The following is a 23,197-nucleotide window of genomic DNA, read 5'->3' as shown; positions in this document are numbered from 1 at the left end:
TTCGGGTAGTTTTTTCTCCTAACAAAGAATACACAAACGTGGACAATCCATTGTTGGGCTGAACTGAGGATTGTAATTTATAAAGTTTATGCAGATAGCAGCACATCAATCACTAGGAAACACGGTTGCTGCAGCCGCCCACCTTCAGACATAGAAACAGAAGAATAAAGGGACGAATTCAATTTAATAATGGACGCTAAAATGTATATTTTTGATAATAATTTAAATGTTATGGTCGTAGTAAAATGGCAATAAAGTGGTTTACTACAGCCAGTGGACATTTTCTTTTATGTCAGTAATAATAATGTGAAACCGACAGTTTAATAATAACTAGGTAATTGTGATAATTGAATAACAGTTTTGTAACTTGTTTCAGAACACTACGGCTACGACTACGGCGGCGTCTCTTAAGATTAAATAGGTAAGCGTATTGTAATCAATGTAGCGCCATCAGTTGAAAACTTTACGTTAAGTGCATTAAGCCGCATTTATACTAGAGTCCTTAAATTGTTTAGAAGTAGGTAGTAATTTAATTGTTCTGGTCCAGTAACGTTTCGTTCTCGTCTTACTTCGTACAGAAGATTACGTCGACTCATTAGCGGAATTCTCAATTATCAATTGAGATAACCTCCACGTAATTGTCTTGCAAATTTAAATTAAATACGACAAAACTTCTACACTGAATTAATACATGATGATGTTCAAACCCTTACTTATTTATTTATTTTCTGTGCATATTATCTACCAAGCCTGTAATGTAGTAATGCAATATTATTATATTAAATTTTCCGGAATTTCGCCCACAAATGTTCCAAAACTTCCACGTAATAAATACACAGCAAGGTGGGAGCTTTCCTAATTAATAGTGCAATAATTTTTTAATTAAAATCCTTTCCTATAGTCAACGTAATTACGAATCCCAAAATTAGTATTCTATTCGTAGGGCAGATACACAACTTCAAATAACTAATTTTTATCTCGAAATTAAAGGGTCTTAAAATTTAGTGAGGAGTTTAAGAACCGACTGAAATACAGCTTCCAAGTTTAAATTAACTTTTACGAAAATTTAACGATCTTGTCTATTTCGGTTAGTAGTCGGTGCGCGTAAAACGTTGTAGATTATCTTAACCCATAACGCAATTACTCTTTATATCTTGAAGTTTTCAGTTTTACTCAATTGCTGCTGGACAGAACAATGTTTTATTGTCTGCCAGCGAAAATGCCACACATGATACGTTTCGGGTTTATGATGTGAAGGCAAATTTTCTACAGTAAGTATCAAGCAAGCAAAGGTGTCAATCTAGATCTCTGTGTAGGTATTTATGGTTGCCGTATAAGATGTGAAAATGAAAATTCAGAAGAAAAGTAACGAAGTCAAAGAAAAACACGTTCCACTACGCCTTTTAACAGTCACTCTTTAACCATCAGGGTAGATAAGGTGATCACTTTAATGGCCAAGGTGTGCATTCTAATGACATCTGTCATTCTTATTTCAAATGAGACGCGGAGCATGATATAAAGTGAAATTATGAACATATGACAATGCTGTTTCTGTGGAAACGACCATAACGGCTTGCTACTTTTGACGTATAACTTAAATGCAGAATTGTCAGAAGCTATATATGACTTTCTGCTATAAAGTACATTAAAAAGCACTATTTTTTGTGAGGTATTATTAAAAGAATGAACTTTTTTAATATGACAATATTAATATTGATGTACCATAGTTTTTGAGTTTGTAGACTTGTTGCAAATTTTTGATTCAGTAATTTGATTTGACGAAACTAACAAATGATTAATATAGTCAACTTAATTGCAATAATAAAGTCGTGGCCAAAGATTTAGAATCACTTTAACTCCCAGCTATTTCCCTTATAGCCATCCACCGATTCTTAGATATTAGAAATTTCATTGTTAACATATTAATGTGACGAAAGCCTCCACAATTGAAACCAAACTAAACAGCACAAGGTAATTAGTAGGTGATTAAAAACCATCCTTCCCTAATTTCTGACAGATATCTAATTTGTATTTAAAGTGGTTTTCAGATTGTATATAGATGAACGTGAGTCCCTGATTTCCTTTGTAAAAGGCCTTCCCTACAATAAGCTTTCTTTATAGAACTCGGTTCTTTTCCGCAAATCCCCCTCTTACTTTACAACTTACTTTACCTGGCGAAAGCACAACGAAAAGGAGCTTTATATAGGTTTTTCTTTGCACTTCCCCCGAATATTTTAAAGTTAAGTACGAGTCTTGCGGTTGGTCCGTTCCATATACGCACTCTGATCACGAACGAGACTTGTCGAGACCGATAAAAACGTGCAGAAGGGAAACAATATAAAATAGATTTCCACCGACCAAAAAAAAATTATCACTTGTACGAGGTTCATTTTTATCTACTTTGAATCGTGAAACCGAACATCATTTGGTTTTATTTCCTCACAAATGCGAGCGCCCGGCTTTTAACGCATTTAGTTTCAATTATGGTTTACAACCGTTGCCGTTATATGCAAGGAGCGGAAAAGGGTCGAACACCTGCAATAAGCTTACATTCAAATATTTGAGGATATCGAATTTAATGAATGTTGTACGTAAACGTACGTTTGTTTTTGTAAACAATCGTGCAATCTGTATATCTTTCTAATTAAGCTTAATAAACAACGTTAAAAATTTGTGTGTTTCGTTAGGTAGAAAATTAAGCTCTTTAACCGAACATGAGAATTTTATCGTAAATTTCACGTTAAAGCATATTTGACAAACATCAACAGTTTACTACTTACTCACTCGCCATATAAACAAGGTTTTGTTTTAATTACCTATCCTTTTCCTTAAGAACTTAATTCATTATTAAGGAAATGCTATCTGTTACCAATGTTTTCTTTTGCCAGTATCTGTGTACTAACAACACTTGAGGAGTGTTAAAATGTTACGTTGTCGGGCGAAGAAAAATAGTACGGTGTTCTTATGTGGAGGTATGGTGGTTACCAAATGGATATAAATGGTAGGAATTACAACTATTGAAAACTGAAGTTTTTAATAAGAACTGTATTTTTCACATTTCTATGGAATATCGTTTTAACGCGATGTGAACAGGGAAGCTCAGTTAATAACAACTAAGAGAAATTAGTGTAATAAAAAACTACAATGTAAGAAGAATTCGATTGGGACACCCTGTAAGCTAAATGAAAGTAATTTATTATAAGAAGTTCCGTGTGTCTATTTTTACAGTTTAATATTACATAATAGCCAATGATAAATGGGGAGGGGGCAAACTTTTGCAAGCATGGCAACTCCCAAACAAGCTTATACACGTCTAATAAGCTTTTGTTGACTTAATTTGCCCACGTTTGCTTAAAACACGAGTATATAGTCTATGAAAATCCGTGAAAGGGAAACACGTGCAGCAAGGGAAGCTTATATTCCTGTGGTACGCCGCACAATACCAAAACCATTCACAAACTTTGTACAATTTGATCAAAAGGGTTATGAACGTACTCGATTTTAGTTTTCGGTTTGTAGCAAATAATGCTACAGTTATTGACCAAAGTCCGACTAACTTATTTACTATACAATTGATAGGCGGCTTGCTCTACTGAAAACTAATGCATTGAATTCAAGAATACACAGTCTTAAAATCGCAGTAACACTTGACACGACGCGTTTCGCTATTAATTTTTTAGTTCCTCCCGTCTGTCTAGTCAATACAGTTTTTGGCATCGCTCCAAAACCCAACAATAACTTTTGTAGCACATCTACATCCTTTACATAGGCGCGATCGATACTTAATACGCAATCAAAGCTAAGGTGCCCTTAGATTGAGCGGGTCATTGAATCTAGGGCAAAGATTGATGAAAAACTACGTAACTAATAAAACTCGCAAACATTAAGTTGTGGGACTAATAAAGAAGGATAATGAACGTATTTATGGTCGTTCCCGGGAATTTCCTTAAAGCTTACTAAAGAAAACTGCACGTTTAGGTTTTGTAAATGGGAATTAAAAGGGGAAAACATTAAAAGAATGTGCAATTAATCTTCCATTCACTATTTCGGGGATATAACGCTTAGGTAATAGTTTTATAGTACAGCATTTGGCAGAAACGAATGAAAAGGATCGGTTTCCTATAACCACGCACACTTCTCCTATATTTTAGTCCCCTTTTTTTAAACGTTTCCGCCAATATGATTTATCTAATTCTAACATTAAAGCCCCTTTCTGCAGCTTTGATAAATGGCGAAGAAGTATAAACTCATTTTTCGTATTTTCCCCCTAGATTAGGTTACACCGACTCTATTTATGCTGCAGCGGAAATTTGACGCATTGAATGTAATATATTAACAATTTAGGCGAAATTAATTAAAAGTGACGCAGGGTTAGGTACTAACTGCAGCGACACCGCGCTATTGAGCCAACGTTTTAATTATCGCGTGTGCCTCCTTAAAACACTACTTAATCAATTCGGTTTATTTCAGCTTTGATTAAAAGGCTATTTTTACTTGAAATTGCTATAGTATGGATCTGTAGAATTGTGTGTATTTAGTTGTTTACGGTCCACTACAAATATTGCGTCAGTTCCAATAAGCTCTGGACTGATGTGTTGCATAAACAACGTGAGCACCATTCAACTCCAAATGTATTTTATAACAGAAAGACTTTACCACATAGCTATATTTTATTTGCCACCAGAACAGTTGGAAGGTACGATTGAATAATAGAAGAACAAAAATGGCATTTTAGTTGATTTTATGGAACCATAAATTCCAAAATTTACAAATTTTTTTATAGCGCATTTTGGCATACATCTTGAGCTTTTCCTGGAAGTACTGAGATTAATGTACCTATAGTATAATATGGTTGTAGGACAATTCGCACCAAGGAAAATTCGCACCAAAGATATTTCGCACCAGAATTTCGCTCCTCTGAGAGGGTATTTTGTGTATGGTTGACTTTTAACATAGGAAGTCGGCTGTGAAGTGTTAAATTAACTCAGAGCTTGAAATCTCCAATATTACTCACCAATATCACGTTTTATTACTTTGTGCATGAAATAGACCTACCTGCATTTAAAATTTGGATACTTTCAATATGAAGGTATAATTTGGAATCGTGACGTCCATTTTGTGTTCAAACTCTAAATGGGATATTTTATTAATATTGAATAAAAGTTCTCTAAACCGTTTCCATATAATTTAATAAAACGAAGTGATAGACTACATGTTTCGACCAACGGTCATCTTCAGGTGATCTACAAGATGGTAGAGATAATTGAGGAGAGACTATAGCTATAAAACTTACAATAGATGGAAAACAATTAAAAACCCAAAAGGGCAGTAAAACTGGAAAGGCCAACGACCATATCCGTGGTTGGTTCCAGAGTAAAATTGAAATTTGAAGAGGTTGATAAACTAAATTTTTTGCAAGGGAGGGCCGAACCTAAAAACTAACATTAGACGACGGTATAAGCAACGATGAAACTTACGTATAAAAAAGTCAAAAGGTCAAAAGACGATATCCTAACTAATAAAATACCCAATTAAGGGCTTTGAAACTGGAAATCATCTGCACTTCCAAAATCAGTGCTCGGTTTAGCTAATCTTACCTTGTCATCGTTGACCCAGATCCTGGCATTGCATGTTAAATTAAGAGCCGATGGATCCTTCTTTGCTCTTCTCGCTCGACACAGCCATAATGAGCAGTTTTGGAGTTTAAGGTTCTTAGCAAAGAGGTGTATGTATCCTTCATAGATTATGTATCTCTTTCCTCTTTTCGTTGTACCGAACTCCATTGTTACGCGCCCGTATAGTTTGCATCGCCTAAATCTCATATCCATTATCAACTTTTTGTAATAAATCAAACTTTTAGCCTCAGGGACAAGTCCATTTTTGATGATATTTTCCTTGAATTTGGCATTTTAATGTGGCACTTAAATATTTATGATGGTTAAACAATAGCCATACAATTTGTAGAGGAATAATTTTTTTAATAGTATTTATGAGGCAAAAATTCATACGTACAATCCTATGTAGGTACCTTTTTAAATGGAATGGACCATATCAAAGCAGTAGAGATATTAGGCCACTTAATAGCATCCATATCACTCAAAATCTGGAATTTAGTACTTATTTTATTGTAATCTCCGTATTAAACATGAGAACACTTGCTAAAGGTACCATGAATGAAAATTTATTAAAAAAAAAAAACAAAAAAAAAGGTAAAAAGACACTCATCCGTGATGTAAATTGTCCATGCACTCATGTTCACAAGTAGACGGATGCTGCTAAACGCTGGTATCGGTCTATCACCAAAACTGTCACCTGACATTTCTTAAACCTATTTACCCAGTTTTATTGTACCAATTTACAATCAAGGTTTTCTCATTTCGAAACCTTTTAGCATGTACAAATAATATTGCAATAGGAATATAAAAGTCTAAATAAAATTTTAACAATTATTATTTGTTAATAGCTGCAAGTTAAGTTTCCTAGTTCTCTAACCTTCGTTGTCGTCCATTTAAAGGACACATAACGAAATACGTATGTATTGTCTTAAAAGAATCTCAAGTAAATTATAATCATATTTGAACGTAAAACAAATAGATTCTTGAGAGTTTCCGTAAAAATAAAGAGAGAAGAACTGTAAAGTAACGAAAAAAGCAAAAAATGTTGATAAATATCGTGAAAAAAATTGATCTTGCTATAAATTATATGGCTATTATTTAAATAACATACTGAAATTGTGAAGATCCATGACTCTCAATGGGGTGCTTAAGAAACTTCGAAGAAATAACACCAAATACTCATTTATTATTATAACAATTTTTATGGAGAGATTTTGGTGTTATTTCTCCGAAGCTAAATAATATACGGTGGTGCATTAGAAACCATACATAGCTATTTCTGTAAATTAAAATAATTTTCAAAAAACGCTTTGGCACGTCAAATTGATCATGGAAGGAAACAGTGTCTAAAATAAAACTTGCTCACTAATGTCTTTGTCTCGCATCACTGACAGTGCAACCCTTAAAATCTTAAATGATGCATCGTTGGTAAGGTCGCCCATCTCTGAATTCGGATATGTAATTTTTTTGGTTTAGTTGTTTCATTTCCAGCGCATTCGACGTTACAGGTACAAGTTTTCTCTTTTTTATACCACTTGCAACTGCATAATTTTGACGCACGATCGCATTATAGCTTCTATATTACTTAGTGATCGGCCCGACATCCTTCCAATGACATAAACAACAGGGCGCCCTCAACTTACTTTTAAAATATTTCGAAAATATCGAATCTAAAAAATTATAGTCTCACCAAATTTAGAGAAGGAAAGCCTTTCCAATGATGTCCTATCTTCCTTGTTGCGCAATTACCAATGCTAAGGGTTTTGCTTTAGTACTAGCTATGCCATACAAAAATTAAAAAGGAAGTATATAGGTACTTAATAATTACAAACATTTAAAAGAAAAAATCATCAATATCGACCTGTTCCTAAAACGTTTCAACATTTTCAAAACCCTTACTGTTTTGATTATTAACAATCTCTTAAAAAAATGCCAGAATTGTTCCATGTATCTCTTCAAACTATAAAATAAATAACAGTAAGAAAATCAAAAAGAAACTTTTAAGTTCACTACCATAGTTGTAGCAAAGATAACGCAAAAAAATAAGCAATTAGTGTAATTTTACTCAGTCACAAATAATCAACATATAGCCATTATGTGGTCAAAGAAACGTAAAACTGGTTTTAAGAAAACTGGAAACTTACCTTTTCTGAACACCACCACAACACTACCACCAGAAATAAAATTTTTTTAAATTAAAGAAAAAGTATACACAAAATCAAAATCCGTGCTCAGATAAATTTTAAAATACCACTCTGTCAAACGTTAAAGAATGAAGATACTATACAGGCGTTAAAGTTCTAATTAGTTGTGGTCATACGTACTTAAACCTGATTTTTCGGACCTAATTACTTTTACCTTGTAATAAACCCTATTCATCTTCCAGAAATAATAGAAAGGATGTCATTACGATATTTCTCTTATTGTTTCTTTATGAAGTGCATTTTGTGTTATCGGGGTCTTTTCAAATTTACCTTTAATTATAATAATATCTTAATTAGGTACTTATCCAAATTTAGTGCCATCTATGAAATGCATTGTTCTATTGTCATTTATACATACTCGTTTTGTCTAAAATAAATTTAATTCATTCCCTTTGTCACCCTTTTCAACTAAAGAAATAAAGAACAATTTTTTATGTGTCTTCATTAAGAAATCTTTATGTAAGGGAGCGTTAAAATTACTTCCTTTTTCAATTTTCATCTTGATCTTATAATGTAAATATTTTTTTCTATTTCGGTGTCACAATGATGATTTTGTACAACTGTTTTCGGCCGAAAACAGTTGTACAAAGACAGTGATTATAGTCGTTTTTTTTTGGTAACTCATCTCTTAAGTTGGCAGTTACTAGTTAGTACAAGTAGGTACTTCGTTGGGTACTTCCATGTTTGAACTTCAAAATGTCAGTCTTACTACGCTGCCAACCTAAAACTTAACGGCATAAAAAGTGTTCCCAACATAAAACATGTTAGTTCTAATGTTCCCTATAGTTTATGATAATGATTTTTTTAATTAAATTAAAGCACCGAAATAGAAAAAATAGTATGAAAAACGCGTGTTACAATGCTTTATTGTAATACTCCTATCTTGCGGACACTCGTGGCTACGCTTCGCGTCGCCACTCGTGCCACAAGATAGTCGTATTACAATAGGTCGCATTGTAACACTTGTCTTTCAATATACTATTAACTTTAGACTTATCACTTTGTTTGTGTACGGTATTATATGTTGATTCTGATTTAATATTAAGAGCGTCTCAAAAGTAGCGAATATTACACATAATATTGTAGATATACTATAACTAGGTATAACTATTTGGTATTTAATTACTCCACAAAAGACGTTTTAGTTACCTATTCTTATTTTCTCAAAACGAAAGCGCAGTAGATAAAAATTATGTGTTCTTAAATTACAGGATTTAACTATATCAGACTCTTCATACAACTTCAAAAAAAACCAGTGTGATTATATTTAAGAAATGGAAATACTTAAAGAATCGCGATGTGTTGAAAATGAAAGACCAAATAACAATTATTTGAAACATTTTTCCATGAAGTAGATGTTTACCAAGATGTGCACTACTACATACAATCTGTAAAGGCAATGGTCTAGTAGCCTCTTAAAAATATTTAATTTTAATAAATCAAAGATTTACAGAATTATCCGGGAGCGAATTTTTCGAGTGCGAATGGTCCGGGTGGGAATTATCCGGGAGCGAAATGTCCAGGGTGCGAAATATCCTGGGAGCGAAATTTCCGGGTGCGAATTATCCGGGTGCGAATTATTCCGGTGCGAATTATCTGAGTGCCAATTGTCCGGGCGCGAATTGTCCGCACACGGTAAAATATTTCCCAAATATTTTCGTTAAGTTCTATATTTCTTTAAACATTTTAAGTTTTAATAACAATTGAGTTAGGTTTTGTTTAAATAATTATTTAAACAAAACCTATATATATATATGTGATATAACAACTACATAGTGAATTAAGACATAGATAAACGGTTTTTTATTACATAACTGATATTAATAAAATATGAATTTTTCACGCTGACGAAACACAGCCGTTTAACTAACACAATGAAAACCCCCAAAATGTTCCCTTTAAAATAACAAGGACAATCTCCTGTGGGACCCGTGACATCCTGACTTTCCATTTATTCTAAAACCAACGTTGACACACATGAAATTCGAATCCTCTACTTTCGGCAAAGGTGTTTACACTTAAAATGAATTCCCTACTTTGAACGGATATCTACATTTCGTCCATTTTATGGTCTCTTTTAGTAAATTCGTGTAGCGACGTCGACGAGGTCCCAGCTACTGGAAACCTTTTAAGCCTAATTCGCGGAGTGATTAATGGCAGAACTCGTCGTAAAAGTCAAAGGTTTCGGCCGAATTTCTGTGTAATTAGTAACACATCCTTGCATTCTTCGCGATGAATGTGAAAGTTCTCTTTTAAGACGTGATAGAAAACTATTTCACGTTAGCAAATATTGCATAACGATCCGTTGACACGAAAACTTTGACATTTAGAAAGTTTGCCTATTGCCATAGCCATTTGAATATCAATTATCCTGCTGCTAGGAATGGCTACAAAACATGCGACGTAGGTGCAGAAAATTATTCACTTAATTATAACTTTGGTATAATTCCATTGTATCGTGACTAAAAGTGCGTCTTGACGACAATCACTTAGTTTCAGCTCGTATAACAAGCACTGCAAGTGGCTATATCTCGGAAAGTAATTAAGATACCACGAAAAAACGTATATACTCCAACAATGTTTCCTCTAATTCAAAACAGCAACTAAAATATCGAAATTTCCAGAGCGGTTTATTATCACTGTCATCTGCAAATAAAATCTCTTTCAACTTTAGATAGGTATATTGCACTAAAGGGTAGGTCCATTTCCAAAATCAGAAATTGCACCTATTAATTTTCATCGGAACATTAAATTGTTTCAGATTGACAATTAATTTCCCTGTGCCATCCGGTTTAGGAGGCACGAACACGTTCGAAATCTTTTGCATAATTCAGATAGGTTTGCTTTTTTTTAACCGAACAGCTTCCTAGCTCAATCAAAAAATAGTGCTTTTAGAAGCGTGTCTTCAAAAAATAAAAAGTTCCCGCGAAAGGGCAAATGCCGTAAGGTTACTCGTTTTTTATTAAAACAATAAATTCTATGCAAAAATGCTTGCTTCAAAAATATCAAATATAACCATTACTACCGTAAACCGTATTTATTTTTGTTTATTCCGAATTCTATTGTAATACTTTGAAAAAAAAAACAAAAATATCTACAAATAAAGCAACGAGTTAGAAAAAAATCACTCGATTGAAAAATTGGACAATTTTGATGACTCAGATTCGGTGATCCTTTAGCTACAATGCGGGCGTTCAATTTCCTAAATGACCCACTAATTGAAATTGATTCTGTACAATGTTTATGACTTTATAGGGTTCCTATTGTAAATACTCGTAGCACAATTGTGTTCCTTAATCAAATTTAATTAGAATGTTAAACAGTTTACTAATCACGAGGGACGAAAAAGGGAAATTCGATTGTGTGTGTGGCACAGCCTGTATTTATAGTTTCAATAACAATGGTTTGATTACGAACGATGCATAATTATCAATTAATGACAATTGATTTGCGACCACACCACCGATTCGTGTAGTTCACGAAATGAAATTTTAATTTATACCAATTATCAGTTTCAAGCTCAATTTATTTCGAAGAGCTGTGTAACCCAACAGTTACTAAACTCGTTTTAAGTTACACCGTCTAGTTTTTCAACTGCATAGCCATTTTCTTCCTTTTTCGTAAAAGTTCCACAAAGTTCAGCTTGCAACAATTAAGAAATAGAATATAAATTAAGATATGAGATTTCATACTTCTGGGCGGATCTGGAAATATAAGTTTCTGGTTTTTAAAGCTCAGGTTGACAAGTTTACGAAGTAACTTTATGCAGCTGTCAGCTACAAAAACTTTACTTATTATAGATTATTGGAAACGTTCTCCTTACAAATATCGAGCAATTTGCTGCGTCAGCCATCTCTTTTCGGAAATTGAATTTCTCTTGCCTGTACTTAGTTCTGCAGCTGATGGTTGAGGCATAGACATTCTGTCAGGTTTTGTTCGATCTTCGCTAATGAATTTCGTGCCTGTTGCTATTAAGAGTTTCAAGTTTACGTATGATGCTGCTTTTGACCATCTTTAATTGGTAGTACACTCAAATCGGGAAGTGTAAAATTTCTAAAAGATTGGCACCCAGACCCCTTGTGACAATCACTGGGGGTAAAACTGTGAAATAAAAGGGAATCCTCTGTTTACTTAAATCAACCACCATTGTCGTGCCAAATCCTAAACGTAAAAAGTTGGCACATTTTCAATCTTCGATAAGTGTCTTTATGCCACAAAGTAACAAAAAAGCGCGCTGTGTAATATTGCCACTACTAACCTTAAATTACATAGAAGGCGCATTCCATAATTTCTGGTCACGTAAATAAAACCTACGGCCATAATAGTACATTATATATCAAGGTAGAGAAGTCCACTATTATTGCCTGAGCACCAAGATTACATCTCGAGGCGCTTGCGCCGAGGGGTGTAAGGTGCGAAGGCAATAATAGACTTCTCTACCGTGGTATATATATACTATTTTTTTCACTACTAGCACTTGAAATCCTCTAAATTAACATATTATATTGATAAGAGAGTTAACGGTTGGACAGAATTGTTTGTTTCTTAATTTAACATGTCAATCAAGTACGTGGAAGTACAAGTCAAACAGGCCGTATTTTGTTCTGTCATTGAGATTTTTCAAAGAGTAATTTCGTTCGAATTTTTTCAAAATGTGATAATTTTAGGTATGTAATTTCTCTGGAAATTGCGAATGGTGGCAATTATTCGTTTTACAGAACTTGTCTAAACGTTCATTGAGCGAAATTTCGGGTTGTGTTTTCTAAAAGTGACAGCGTGACAGTTCTCATTATTGACTACTAGTTAATAATAAAAAATTATTAACCACTTTGAACAAATGCCGAGAAAGCCTACTTTACAAGTGGAAAAAAGGTTAATAATCATGTCATCAGACGCTAGTAGTGAAAAAAACAATTTATGGTAGTTTCGGCGTTAAGCTTTTGGTATTCTATAAAATTTATAATCAAGGATTACGATCCTGAAAAGCACTATGATCGCAAATAACAAGTTTACATTTACGACTTCCCTAAATTCTAAATAATTACCTTTAACCAAACAGGAGAGAAATTAATTCGCCTTTTTGTGCTTTTGATTTTACGGCAAAATTTAATTTTAAACCCGCGTGCAATGCTAATGAGATATCTGCCGTATTAAAACGGCTGTAAGAACAAAGAGAACAATTTGCAGATCTCACAAATCATCATTTACTCGATACGATTTTAAATTTCGTTACTGTATTTTCCGCGGAAAATGTTTCATTTTAATCATCCATTACTTTTTTGAGCGAATCAAACAAAAGGTTCTTCCTTTCGCAATTTACGGTTAATTGAATTGCAATAATGTGGAGGAGACAAATAAATCAAATATTCATTTGGTACATAATTGCAGATTTTGTCTTTTTAATGGTTATTTCGAGACTTACTTGCATAAGAGTGAGGAAAATGTTACACGTCATTGGTGACGAAATATTGAATTAATTTCCGATCATTTTACTGACAAGTTTTGTATTAATTGTTTCCCAAAATCGTCCTTTTTACTTTAAAAGTTCAATTTTCATATAGAACTATTGATTAATGCAGTATGACAGAAGCCTGGTAATTGACAGCCCTGTATGCAACATAGTGTATAGAGCATCGCCCCTTTTTTCTTGAAGAGGACCATTACGGCTTCAAAAAAAAATTGGATGGCCGTTCTAACTCCTGGTAGGTTTTGAGTTATGACGTCTATGCATTCAATTCGCGTATTCCTCTAAATCATTCACACTAATCCACAAATGGGACTGTAAACCCAGCAAGTTGCATATCAAATGAAAGGTGTTTATTGGAATATTCAAATATAATCGAATATGATTTAGTTGTTGTCACTGGTTCGAGATATGACGTAATAATGGCTAGCTGGCTGGCAGCTAATGCGTACTTTCTCCAGCAGTTACGGTTAATAAGATACCTCGCTGGTATAAAATTTTACCCCTCTCTCTCCGGGGCACATATACAGAGTGGCTAATAAAGAAGGAACCAAAACGTTGGTGTGAGCCACGGTAGGCGATATCGGTTTGAAAGTTTTAGTTCTTAAGTGTTTGTGCATATTCTAGCATGAAAAGAAAATTTTTGCCCCGTATGGTTTTGTTTACACGGCCGCCATCTTGTTTTATTTTAAATGGCAGGTCTTGCAACACATCGTTGGAAAGCTTATTTTACCTTCATTACGAAAATGCAATAGGAAAAATACGGTTACGCACTCTGTATAAAATGAAGTGTTCCTATAAAATTTTGAATGCGATTGGTTTCGGGAAAACGTCGTTTTATCGAAAATTGCATGGCTATTTTCGGGGTAGCGAAAATTAATAAACACTAACGGATACACTGCACGCGTACTTTGATGTAATTGATGCAATTACCCAAGACTGGGCTCTACTTCAAACGTAAACCAGAAATTATGTAATGATGTATTCAGTTTGAACAGTCTCATCATTTACTAAATGTGGCGTGCAAATGGTCACAATATCTGTATATAAGGAATTTTCCGAAATTTGCGTTTCCTTGAGCGAGTCGTTTTATATTTATTTATCCCACACATATTACACTTCAATTTACAGTTTATTACATTCCACGTGAGAATATTTCTCATAAAAATTTTTAATCGCGGCATTCCACACTTTTCCCTCATGCCGTTTTTCGCAATATGGACTGAACATGTTGACGGGGTTGGTCTTAGTATATCTGCTAATTGTAAACATTGACTTTAATCACATTCCCGAAGAGCACAATACATTTTTTCATGTTTGCTTTACGGCGTACCTGCGATCGCGTAGAAGAAGCAAATTACATTCCCAAAGGAGATGGGATATAGGTTCCCCTTCTGTTTGCAGGGTGGATAGTCATAAATCTTACGAGTTTGATTTGTACATTCGTAAAATGGCGACGTACGGTTTTGTGCAGGGTTTGATTACATCTTTTATTCTTCTCACACGAACGTTATTCAAACATTACCCCCCAGATAAGTCACACATTTTGCAGAATGCTAAGTATGAAAGTGACAAATCTGTTATTGTAGGTACCAGGCAAGCACATTAATTGCCGTTTGCCATTCGTAATACTAAAACTTTAGACGTTTATTGTTCATAAATTATATTGCGCGGTGATGAATATTGCTCGCCCCAGCCATAATAATTAAATAATATTCCCTTGCCAGTTAATACTGGAATAGTTGAAGCAAATTAGCAATACACCAGAAAATTAGCACATACTCTTTCAGGAAACTAAACCCATTAAAAGTTTGAATTAATAAATAAAGGAGCTGCGAGACTAGAAACTTCTAAATTGTAGTCAGGTCGTTTGTAATCTGTCAGTGAAAATCAACAATTTTACTTATGAACGATGCTAAGTTTACCACTGCAAGGTTGAAATAGGAGAAAGCGGAGGATGGTATAGGTCTCCTGGGACTATCGCGCCAAATACTACGTGCATTATCTCTATATGTCATCCACGTTACTAATGTTTCTGGCGATAGCGTAGATTTCCCAGAGAAAAGAAAAGCTCACCTTTTTTTACCGACGTCAGAAAAATACTGCATCATCCGTAATAAAAGACGGCAAGAAACACATCATTTCCCAAAATGAAAACAATACTAATCCTCCCCGGGAATGAGAATTGAAAAAGAAAGGGGAAAAAAAGAGGGACGTGGTTTGCGGATAAGAAATTTGAGAGCGACGCCGTATTCATCGACACGGAATAATGCTCGATAATTCAGTTTCCGCATTCGAGGTAAAATTCCATTGCATTAATCGACCATTACACGCGCATCGCCGCCAACGCAAATCATCGCCATCCCAGATTTCAAATACATAATATTTCCGTCTATTGAGAGAAGCCCTAAGAATTTGATATCGCATGGAAGGAAATCAATGTTTTTATTTTTATTGAATGGAAAATGTAGATGCATTTAAGGCAATTTGAAACACAATGGGGAGAAATTGTATTTCTGTCAGTTGTGTCAATAACAACGCTACAAAGCATCAAATTATCATTCTAAAAGTTGATAACGATACATAAAAGCACTGAGCAAAGTGGAAAAGTGGTTCTAATAATTGTTAAATATTGGTCAATTCCGACATGAATGATTTTGATAATCACCAAAGCCAAACGCGTAGAGTTCTTATACTGGAAATGCCTTTTTGTAGATTTTGCATAAAAAATCATGATTGATGCGTTATGAAAATTACAAATTTGTATGTTTCATTTAGGAGCTGTGTTCCAAAAGTCCAAAAACTTACTTTTTTTCCTTTTGTTTCTTGTTAGTAGTTACCATAACATAGCAACTCTCGGGTTTCAGGGCTAATTTCAAAAAGTGTTATGTCAAGTTTGAACGAGCTTAATATGAAACATTTTAAAAACAATTTATGAGTTTTGGGTTTTCCGTTAGTAGAAGACAATTTTTGAGATTAGATTTTGATAATACACCCGGCGTGAGATGAAGTAGGTACATTATTGATAGATTTCATAATGAAGAAAAAAAACACTCTATAAATAACCTTAAATTTTTACTTTACTAACTCACCCAAGTGGAAAAACCCGCCGAATCCAGTGTAACTTGCAGTTTTCACAATAGACACAAAAGAAATCTTCGCAAAAACTGGAGATCCTGCCGGATCTTGATATACACTGGTTAAAGTGATCCTTTGCTTGTAGAAAGGAGCACGCGCTACCTAAAAGTTGACCGGGGTCCGTTAACTTGCCCCCCCCCCCCCCCCCACTGAGAGATTTCATAGTCGTATTATTTTGAAATGAATGCGCTCGTTATGCGCTCAATTGCGCCACTTGAATTAAAGCTAGCGCCATTACGGTTAAGCCATAAAAAATTTTTAAAAAGTAGAGGGTCTAACTTAGCGTTTTCAAAAATTATTTCCGGAAGTGCGTCCATTTTGAAAATATTTTACATCGATTCGGCCTTCGGAGTAACTCCTAAATACAAATTTTTAAAAACCTACCTATTTTACTTTCCCAGAATCGTTTAACTAAAGCTCCCAAAAAAACACCCTGTAGAGTGTTTCTGAAACACTATAATGGCGCCAAGATTTTTGTTTACGGCGCATTTTAGCGCATGAGGAAAGGTACGATGTAGTAGAAAAAACCTGTTAAAAAACGTAACTTTTGAAAACGTTAAGTTAGCCCCCCCCACTTTTTAAAAATTTGTTATGGCTTAACCGTAATGGCGCTAGCTTTAATTCAAGTGGCGAAATTGAGCTCATAACCAGATGTATCAAGTGGCACAAATACCGGTAGCAAAATGCGTTATGGGGGATTCCGTTCACTTGGCCCCCCCCCCAAATATATTTAAGGATAACCAAAAAACAATAATGGCGCAAAGATATCTTTTTACGGCGCATTTCAGCGCATACCTGAGAGTACAATTTCGTATGAAAAGATGTTAAAAAAAGTAACTTTTAAAAACGTTAAGTTGGCCCCCCCACTTTTTGAAAATTTGTCACGGCTTAACCGTAATGGCGCTATCTTTAATTCAAGTGGCGCAATTGAGCGCATAACCAAATGTATCAGGTGACCTAGTTACAAGGGACAAAATACGTACTGGGGGGGGGGGGCTACGTTCACTTGGCCCCCCCAAATGTTTTTTCGGATTTCTAAAAAACGATAATGGCGCAAGAGTTATTATCGGTGGCGCATATGAGCGCATAACGAGCGCATTCATTTCAAAATAATACGACTATGAAATCTCTCAGTGGGGGGGGGGGGCCAAGTTAACGGACCCGGTTGACCGAACACTGGCTATTTTAAATGACTAACGATAGGGGGAACAAAAGAAGCCGTCCTTGCCGGAGATAACGTTTAAATTTTAAATGTAAACATCAACTCGATTACAATTTTACTATAATTGCATAGCCGCAACATAAATTTTCACACTGTTAAAATCCTTTAGTTTCCGGAAAATTTTGACAATTTTTTCATGTATGTTTGTCATTGAAGAGGGACCAAATCAGGGACCAAATTTAACTTTTCTTAAAAATGTCATTGGATAACGCCTTATTATTAACCGCTTTCGTACTGATAATTCGACGGCGAAATCAGTGGATCATGTCCAGGAAGTTATCCACCGATATGGAGCATAAATGACGTCACCGTACAAAGTCCTTAGTGCTTCATTGTGCTTCACCCCAGAAACCGGCCACACCTACGGCTCAGGAGATATAAAGCCTCAAAGTTGTTAGCCACAGCTTTTTCATTAATGAAGCACGTAGAGGCTATACATCTACCGAACCTTAGGTATTGACTGGGTTCCTGTGTGAAGCACAAATAAATACTAGCGAAGCAATAAGGATTCTTCAAGATCACGATATTTGTGGTTCATTAATTAAATTCCGGCCTCTAACTTTGAGGCTTTATATCTTTCGAACCGTGGGTGTGGCCGGTTTCTGGTGTGAAGCACAATGAAGCACTAACGACTAAGGACTTTGCATTTGTGCTTCATATCAGTGGCTAACTTCCTGGACCCCAGTGGATCTACCTTTTAAACCACTCCTGATGGTGATGGAATGAATGTTGGATCTAATTGGGGAAGCGAATAATGGGTCACTATTTCCCCGCCTATCAAGATTAGATGAGAGAATAGGCATTTCCAACGACACTAAAGAGATTTAAAGAGCCTTTGCAATTAAACAAGTTAAAAGGGGCGCATTATCAACCCTTTTAGAAGCCGAAACTCTATAATTATCCTAAGCTGGGAGTAGTATTGCGGCCGATGAAGGGTAAAAATTTGACCGATGCGCGATGAAACCGGAATATAATTCAAAATCTTTGTGAGATATTAAAATTATTCAATCGTTTGAACGAGTAGCTTAGTCGAGGAAAGTATATGACCCTCCAAAGCGTAATAATTCAACTCAACAAGTTGTTAGATGAATTATAAGAGCAACAACAAAGGTTGGATTTAAATTTTAGTACACCTATATATACACCTAAATACGTTGCCCATAAATAAGATTCTACATAAAAGTACGTGTTTAGAATTATTTCGAATATTAAGATAAGATCCGTTCCAACTCAATCATAATAAAAATAAAAACAAATTTGTACATAAATCCGCATATACGAAAAAACAATACCACTGTATGTTGTATTAGAACAAAACAAAATCAAAACTCTGTTTAGGGTCTAGGTCGAATTTGGGTTCTACGCTGGCAAAAACTGTTGCCAAGAAATTTTCGAACTCCAGCAGGGGTCTATTATAGAACGGCGCGAATGTAGATGATTGTTTTGACCAACCAGCAGGCGAGCGACTAAGTGCTTGTTTTGAAGCTTGGTTTCTTCAAGGTGATTCAAAGCGTTTCGAAACGCTGAAGGGCGAAGCGGTTCTGCGTGTTTCGGATACTCCTTTAACAAGAAAGCCACACAAAGATTTCGCCTTGTCGCAAAAAATGTTGATTTATATTAGGTCCTGAGGTCTTAAAATTATCTGGAATAAGAATGGTCAAGCCAGTTTCCCTTGCTCTGATATTCGCTCGTTTGATGACCAATAAATTAGAAGAGTTGTGGTGGCGGAAGACATGGACCTGCTGGTTTTGCTAGGTGATTGATTCCGGTTCACACAAATTCATTTTTACGGGTCCGACAAACTCAAAGTACTACCCAAATTATTTTTCTCAAATTAACGTCAGCCCTCCTTCCTTAGGGAAACCGTTTCATTTTTGCATGCCTTTTCAGGATGTAATATTACTTCAGCGATATAAAACTATGAAACAAAATAAAATATGTAATTAAATCAGTTCACAAAAACCGTGTGGTTTTACAACCCAACCACCATACCAGAGGTCCTGTCTGAAGGTGTCCAGAATGGTTTTAGAATTATCAGGATGCCCCCCCCCTTCCAGCGCGAAGCCAGAAGAATTCAAACCAGACGTTTCTGCTGCTTTTCTCCCAACTGCTGCAGGTGCAGTGATGATGGAGCATGCTAAGGGGGTTTACCACTAGATCCAGCTGTGAGTGAGGAATTCTCTGGATTCAAAGAATTGGGGATGGAAAGAAGTGTCGTCAGCGCTGGATCCGATCCATACCGTGGACCCTGCCGCAGCTTAATCTATATTGAACATGATATTTTGCTCATGCAAGACAGGGTGCAGACTAAGGTGTGGCGGCCGGAAGGCAGGCGTCTCATGCTCGGTCGCCTGCTCTGAATGCAATGGGGTGTGCCCCAATCGTTCAGTGGGCTAATGGAGGTTGTCGGGCAACGAGCTTGATGGATGAGGTATGTATTTATATTTTGGTTTTGTGTATGTTTAAGTTATTTCATTATATATTTGCTCATTTTCATATTTTTTTTGACTTGTATTTTCCTCCCCCCTTCCCCTTTAGCAGTAAATGATTATAAAACTAATAGACACTGGGACTAAGAGAAAAGCAATTTTTTGCCCTTGGAAACTACACTTCCTGGATTTTCTCTGCTTATAAATTTACACATAATATATCTCCCAAATGGTCATAGCTAGAAAAATCTTGTTATACGTTTTCTTGCTGGAAATATAATGAGCATTCATTTGGTAACTAAAAGTGGCTCGAAAAGTGGTTATGAAAAAGTTGGTAGTGTCAGAGATATTGAGGAAAAACAGAAAAAAAGGGACTTAAAATTCAAAATGGCAGTCTGTTGCGCAGTCCCACATTTTTGGTTTTTGGATTGTTCAAGAAGAAGGTCCAAACAATATTTTGGCCAAATTCGAACACTGGTTTTTTAAATTTTATGTAACCTGTATTGACTGTGCTATAAATTTAGGAATTATTTGCAAAACCAAATCATTCATTAACAGAGTTTCAACCTCTGTCGAAAGACACAGCATTTTGATGTTGGAATTCCAGCATCCCAGAAGGACATGGGGGGAAGGTTAATTTTGAATTGACATAATTCATAAGTCGGAATCCTTTTCAAAACGGGACGTGCTACAAGGGCGGTACCATTTTATTTCCAGTTGGGTTTTTGAGAGGGACCGAAAAAAACGCCTGCTTTGGAAATGCGACCCAATCCGAATCGATCACTAAAATAACGTAGTTTTGATTATCTAATAAAAAAAAGCTTAGTTTTGTTTTCTGCAATTCTAGTCGACGAAAGCGCGGAGTTTAAACCAAATCCAATCAAATCTGGATATTCTTCGTTTGTGGGATAATACTTTGGGTTTGCATCAACAGTTGTTTACACGTTGTCCATAAAGCACCCGGATAAATGCTTTTCCCATTCAATACCCAGAAACTATTTCACCCATCTCCAAAATTTGTAGTTTTGTCCATCCCATTTGTAGCATGTAATCTGACATTGTGTCAAAGAGCTTTTTTCGTTTAGATTATACTAACTTGTGGCTATAGGAACATGTTTCTTATGGAATTTCTCCTCTTGGACACCTCCAGTCACCTCTTAACATTAATGTGAGTTGAAGGAACGTTTATGTAGTCCCAAAGCTTCGATCAGCATCCAAGACTGTGTTTAGATGGCGTAGCCCTTCATTGGTAAAAATCAGTCTTTAAGAGTTTGAGTCCAAATGTTTACCTTTTTGTATAAGAAAGGCTTCACAATCATAAACGTTCAAATGAATGCTCTAAGCGAGTAGCTCTTGGTATGGCCCCGTTTCACGGTTTGAAACAGAAATCAATTCTATAAGTAGCAGCTTGTACTGTATCCACCTAATACTTCCTCGAAGCAATCAAAAGACATGGGCGATTTTTTATTCCTGTGAAAGAGGTGGTGCCTTAATTCCTTAGGTTTTACCATAAGATAGCAGTTCCTTGCTTCCATTGTTCTCCACCCTGGTGAAAGTTTATAATTTTCGTTATTGAATCTTGCGCGTGCGATTTATTTCTTCATGAATTGATCTGTGTTATCGACGATAGTAATAAAATAATGGCTTCTATAAGTACCTGTTGCTTCCATTTTTCATCCCCCTCATTTCTTACAATTATAATGTATTGAAAGATTTAATCTGCACTGACATCCCCATATAAAATCTGTTATGCAAAGCCGTGCACTGTGAATTTAAAGTACTTTAAATCTACCATTTCTGTGCTTTTGCTATTGCATCGATGTTGCAGCACATTTATATTCCAAAAATTTTCAATAGCCATGAGTACACGTAGATATGCATTTTTACAGCGTATAAAACCTACACGTCAGCGTAGCGCTCGCAAATTTAAATTCATACACTGTTATCACATATTCATATTCCCACATTTAAACGTTCCGAAATGTAGCAAGCGCGTATGGATACACAACCATTGGAAAAGACGAGCGCCCATCCCGCTTTATTAATATGCGCGATAATATTACGCTAAAGCGATTCCGAAAGTTTATCGATTGAGGTTTCCTGGGTTTCTCCCTAAGAACTGTCAATAAATCTAGTTCTCGGATTATTCCTCGACGTTATTGAGGATAAACTGAATCCATCATTCTTTGTCATTTGCCTATTTCCATCCGTATCCAAACAAGGATTTTAAGGATTATTAATACCAGGTTGCCCTTCACGGTGGCGATGCGGAATGTTTACGGGGTGACGGTTCGCCGATCAACTTTTCAATGAAAATCAATCACTTTATCTGCCATCACTTTTACTATCGTTTCAAACTCGCGGACGTCAGCATCATAATGCAGATAAACGCAAATTGATTGATTGAATGATTATAGTCGTTGGTTTTTGTCGGTGAGGGTTTTCGGTTTACTTGTTAGGTTGGATTAGGGAGTGTTCAAAAGAGGCAGTTGATTCGGGAAGTTTACCAATCAAAGACAATTTGGTTTGAAACCGATAGAGCCCATTGTTGCTTATACCATTTTATGCATGACCGCTATTTTAAAAGGATTATATAAATGCTATTCGTTAATTTATAATACACCCAACTTTCCCCAAGTTAGTTTTACTTTGAGTTAACTGGCCTAACTTTAAGTCGATACTCATATATGGTTTGAGCAGATCAAGGATTTCTTAAGAAGTAAAAATCTTTCCGCCAAAAATACCGCATCAATGTCACTGGAATTGTTTATTTCATAACTTTTTAAAATTTAGTTTTAATTTTATTTATTTATTTTTGGACTTTATTTTCAAGTGGTCGGAGTTTCAGCCATTATACATTTCACATATCCGTACACGAACCCGGATTCGGACCCTTAGTACCGCAATCCCGCTTCCACTCCACTGAGTCACACATTATAGAAGCAATCCTACTGCAGCACCGAAAATGCAATTCACCACTGAAGTTATCACTCCCGTACTTACTGCACCTGAAGGTATGCCTAGTGGTGGAGCAATAAAGTTCAATAGAATTTAAAAAGCAAAGCAGATTAGTAATCACGATTAAATTGGCTTTCAAATAATGTGCCATTTGTCATAGGATTCAA

The 23,197-nt window shown here is 35.5% G+C and overlaps 1 protein-coding gene across 1 annotated transcript in view; it reads left to right on the top strand.

Annotated features, from left to right (window-relative positions):
- The first annotated feature begins 371 nt into the window (after positions 1 to 371).
- Positions 372 to 23,197, top strand: part of LOC116167840 — a 105,325-nt gene continuing 82,499 nt past the window's right edge. Inside the window, exon 1 of the mRNA XM_031483391.1 lies at positions 372 to 421. The gene's annotated coding sequence lies outside the window, so the exon portion shown is untranslated. The remainder of the gene's footprint in view (positions 422 to 23,197) is intronic.

This window comes from Photinus pyralis, unplaced genomic scaffold, assembly GCF_008802855.1.
Source record: "Photinus pyralis isolate 1611_PpyrPB1 unplaced genomic scaffold, Ppyr1.3 Ppyr1.4_LG4, whole genome shotgun sequence".
Taxonomy (NCBI): domain Eukaryota; kingdom Metazoa; phylum Arthropoda; class Insecta; order Coleoptera; family Lampyridae; genus Photinus; species Photinus pyralis.
Note: the sequence above shows the minus strand (reverse complement) of the source record. Positions and strands in the feature narration are given on the sequence as shown.